This window comes from Pongo pygmaeus, chromosome 7 (genome assembly GCF_028885625.2).
Source record: "Pongo pygmaeus isolate AG05252 chromosome 7, NHGRI_mPonPyg2-v2.0_pri, whole genome shotgun sequence".
Lineage (NCBI taxonomy): Eukaryota > Metazoa > Chordata > Mammalia > Primates > Hominidae > Pongo > Pongo pygmaeus.
The window spans coordinates 8,390,300-8,395,283 of record NC_072380.2 but is presented as its reverse complement, the minus strand read 5'-3'; the positions used below and the strand labels follow the sequence as shown (position 1 = coordinate 8,395,283).

Below are 4,984 nucleotides of genomic sequence, written 5' to 3'. Positions count from 1 at the left end.
AGAGAGACATGACTTCAAACATCACAGTGGATGTTCACACGTAGTGTATACCCTGTGATATTATTTGTAATATCCTAGGGAGATACAACTCCTGATATCACAGTGTGTGTACCCCGTGTGTGTACACCCTTGATATGAGTCGCAATATCCAGGGTAAATATGACTCCTCATATCACACAGTGTGCACACCCTTTGCTATTTTTCACAATATTTCAGGGAGATACTGCTTCTAATATCACCGTGGGTGTACCCCATGTGTGTGTACTCTGTGACAGTATTTTTTATATCCTAGGGAGGTATTACTCGTAATGTCACAGTGGTTGTGCACCCTGTGATATCATTCTTATTTGACCTTGCTGCCTTTTTTAACCCACCCTACAAAAGGAATGGAACAGATAAGAAGATATTGAGATTAGACTGTGCTGCCGTGCGGCCGCCGCAGGACACCTTTAATATCCCTGTTTCTCAGGCTGTAGATGAAGGGGTTCAGCATGAGGGTGACCACCGTGTACATCACTGAGGCCACTGCACACTCTCTCGGGGAAGATGATGCATCTGAACCCAGCTACCCTCCAATGCCTGTTCCGTAAAATCAGCAAACAACTGACAGCTGAGATCCACAGGTGGAGAAGGTTTATACTTCCCACCTGATGATGAAACCCTCAGAATGGAGGAAACAATTTTACAGTAAGAGGAAAGTGTCCCCGAGATGGGAAGAAAACCAAATACGGCAGCAAGGAAATACATGTTGATGTTACTGGTGAAGGTGTCACAAAATGCAACATGGGGGAGTTGAGAAGGTTCCCAGAAGAAATCAGGAATTTCCACATCCTTGAAGCAGGTCATGTGTAAGGCAATCAAGTTGTGCAGCTGGGAGTCTAAAAGACTGAGAAAAAAAAAAACCAAACACCACAAATCTAGGAAGCCACAGAAACACGGGATCAAGATGGCTGAACGATATAGAGGGTGACAGATGGCTACAAACCGGTCATAGGCCATCACACTCAGGAGCATGTCTCTCTTCCATGCCTCCAAAAATGGCCGAGAGACACATCTGAGTCAGGCAGCCTGCATAGGAGATGACTCTGCTGTGAAATTGGATGTCCACAATCATCTTGGGGACCGTGGTGGAGATGAAACCGATGTCAGGCAAGGACAGGTTGGAGAGGAAGAAGTACATGGGGGTGTGGAGTTGGGAGTCAGGGCTGATGACCAGGATGATGAGCAGGTTCCCCAGCACCGTGACCAGGCCCATGGACAGGAACAGCCCAGCGACGACCGGCTGGGCTGGATCCTCTGAGAGTTCGAGGAGGAGGAATATAGAGACATCTGTTAGATTCTGTCGGTCTGTATCGTTTGGACAACTTTTGCCCAGAAAAGAGGGTTGAAAAATCGGAAACAAGTAAACCAACAGCCGGCATTGTGTCTGCATTTTGGATATAAGCAATTCACAAGTAATGTTTTCAGATTTCAGAGCAATCCACACTCAGCAACATTTTGTAGTTCTGACAAACTCAATTGCCATATAACGCTTTCAACAACGATTGCTGTGTTATTCACGTCTTGCTTTACACACCTGCCTTAGAGAAACTAGCTTCAAGAACCTTCCAAGAACCAGATCATCATATATAACAAATTCGTTATTGCTAGTAAATACAGCCTATCTTTTCCAAAGAAAGGGATGTAATAAAACCATTGCCTTCACTTTAAGAAAAAGGTTATCCTAATTAAAGGAAATTAGGAACTCAAATATTTTATTTATTCTTCTAGATTGATATAAATTCCCTTGATGTAGAACATTTGTAAACACTGTATAACAGCTGAGACCATGCCACCTGGAAGTGAAATGATAGTTGATAGTTCATAAGCAGAAAATAGTTCCACATGCCAGTTAGGTCCTAGTGATTTCATCATTGTGTTTTCTGACTTTTCTCCTTCAAGAGAGTAATTGCTTCCTCAAATCGGTGGGTCTTGTTTTAAAATTCATGAAAGCTCTAACTCCTGTCATTAGCTTAGGTGGACTTAGAGTTTTCATCAGAAAGTTTGGCTGGATGCGGTGGCTCACGCCTGTAATCCCAGCACTTTGGGAGTCGGAGGAGGGCGGATCATGGGTTCAGGAGATCAAGACCATCCTGGCCAACATGGTGAAACCCCGCCTCTACTAAAAGTACAAAAAGTTCTCCCGGCATGGCGGCACACGCCTGTAGTCCCAGCTACTCGGGAAGCTGAGGCAGGAGAATGGCTTGAACCTGGGAGGCAGAGAATACAGTGAGCCGAGATCAAACCCCTGCGCGCCAGCCTGGGCAACGAGAGCAAAACTCCGTCTCAAAAAACAAAAAACAAAAAGAATCAAGTAAGTCAAAGTCACGCTGATGACAGCCAATTTTGGTGAAGCAAGGAAGTGTCAATTCAATCATCAACATAGATGTTTGCTTTTGCTGCCCCCTATGTGCCAAGCAAGATATCGGCTCTGGGGAATCAGAAACCAAAGAGACTCACTTGTTCCTCTCACAGTACTCAGTACTTACTGAGAGAAGGACGAAACAAAATGTCCTGTCTGGAATGCAGGGAAACCAGAACTTCAGGTCAGGGGATATTTACGTTGAATTCTGTGGAGTTGAAGCTGAAAATCTTAAGGAATGTATCTAAAATTCACTTTGCCTTTAATTTATGCATCCGTCAGCTAGAGATCACGCAGCGGGCACCCACGATCGGCTTAATCATCGCTCACTTCCATTGGATCAACTGGAAATCAAGTCAGATGAGAGTGCTGAGTCTCAGAGGATGGACATCTCACCCCTTGCCATACAGAAAAGTAGAAAGGGCGGTATTCAAAATTCATGGCCAGACTCGGGTACTATAATTCCCGGTCTTCCAACTCTCAAAAAGTTGTGGGCTTTTTTGGTTTTGGTTTTGGTTTTGATTGTTTTGAGACAGACTCTCATTCTGTTGCCCAGGCTGGAGTGCAGTGGAGTGATCTCGGCTCACTGCAACCTCCGCATCCCAGGTTCAAGCTATTCTCCTGTCTCAACCTGCCGAGTAACTGAGATGACAGGCGCCCGCGACTACGCCCGGCTCATTTTTTTCTATTTTCAGTAGAGACGGGGTTTCACCATGTTGACCAGGCTGGTCTCGAACTCCTGACCTTGTGATTCACCTGCCTCAGCCTCCCAAAGGGCTGGGATTACAGGCGTGAGCCACTTCACCCAGCTTCCAAAAGTTTTCAGCACAGCTCAGAGTTCTGAACCACAGGCACGTCGGAGGAGCATTTTTGAAACCCTTTCCAACTTCCTCAATAGGAATGGAAGCCAAACTCCGAATCGATCACTCCTTTGAGAAAGTTGAGAGCTGTAAGGAAAGCCAGGAACAGGGCCAAGGGAGAGATGCGTCCCGAATGATCCTGTGCCAATTCTTTCTGGAATCCTTGATGTGATCTCAGCTGCCCTTTGTATACTTGACACAGTGATTGTGACACCCACTGGTCTAGCTGTGGTCTCCAAGGAACCCCCAAAGGGAAGGGCATAGTGAGCAGGGGCACTCACCTGAGTGACAAGGATTTGAGAGGGCAGGTTGGTTGCAGGGAGAGGACTGGCCAAATACCATGTGTCTGGACTTAGACTGCCTGGTTCAAATTGGACTTCACCCTTTTTGATTTCATCATCTAGTACGAGTTCTGTGAAAAGGCGTTGTTCCTTTTCTAGTCTGTAAAGTCATCATGAGATGTGCACTAATAACGTGGAGCCTACGCAGATGAAATGAAACTGCATAGAGCATACAGCTCAGAGCCTGGCCTTCAGGAAGCCCTCAATAACTGTTCATGATGCCATGGTGTCTATCATCATCCTCTCTATCCTCATCATCACCTTCATAATCTTTTTGTTGTTCGTAGGGAATAATTTAGAGGGACTGATTCCCGGCTATCATGGGTGAGATGTCTATGAAAAGGACAACCAGTGGGGGAGGAGAGCAAAATTTTGAATAAGATTTCTGAGACCCCCCAGCACAACCAAGAACAGAAACTCCACAGTCTGCTGAGCGGACAGTTTGCACATTGGTCTCCTCCCATCTGCCCACTGCACTCTCCTGTTTGTCCTGAGGAGGAGGAAGGAAAACAAGGCTCCGGACCGTCCCTGAGCACTCACTTGAAGGGGTGGCCTTCCCCTCCACACCTGTGGGTATTTCTAGTCGGGTGGGATGAGAGACTGAGGAAAGAAATAAGACACAGAGACAAAGTATAGAGAAACAACAGTGAGCCCAGGGGAGCGGCGCTCAGCATACCAAGGATCTGCAGAGGCACCGGCCTCTGAGTTCCCTCAGTTTTTATTGATTATTATTTTTATTATTTTAGCAAAAAGGAATGTAGTAAGAGGGCAGGGTGATAAGAAGGAGAAGGTCAGCAACGAACATGTGAGCAATAGAATCTATGTCATGAGGAAGTTCCAGGTAAGCTACTGTGACTGGACGTGCACGTAAGCCAGATTTATGTTTCTCTCCACCCAAACATCTCAGTGGAGTAAAGAATAACAAGGCAGCATTGCTGCAAACATGTCTCGCCTCCCACCATAGGGCGGCTTTTCCCCCATCTCAGAATTGAACAAATGTACAATCGGGTTTTATACCAAGACATTCAGTTCCCAGGGGCAGGCAGGAGACAGCGGCCTTCCTCTCTCTCAACTGCAAGAGGCTTTCCTCTTTGACTAATCCACCTCAGCACAGACCCTTTAAGGGTGTCGGGCTTGGGGATGGTCAGGTCTTTCTCATCCCACGAGGCCACATTTCAGACTATCACATGGGGAGAAACTTTGGACAACACACCGCTTTCAAGGGCAGGGCTCCCTGCGGCTTTCCACAGTGTATTGTACTCCTAGTTTATTGAGACTAGAGAATGGCGATGACTTTCACCAAGTATACTTCATGGAAATATCTTGTTAACAAGGCACGTCCTGGACAACTGTAGATCCCTTAAACATTGATTTCATACAAC

General features: G+C 46.2%; 1 pseudogene; it reads right to left on the bottom strand.

Annotated features, from left to right (window-relative positions):
* Positions 1 to 412: 412 nt before the first annotated feature.
* On the bottom strand, positions 413 to 1,184 carry LOC129042913 (olfactory receptor 7E24-like; annotated as a pseudogene).
* Positions 1,185 to 4,984: the final 3,800 nt, after the last annotated feature.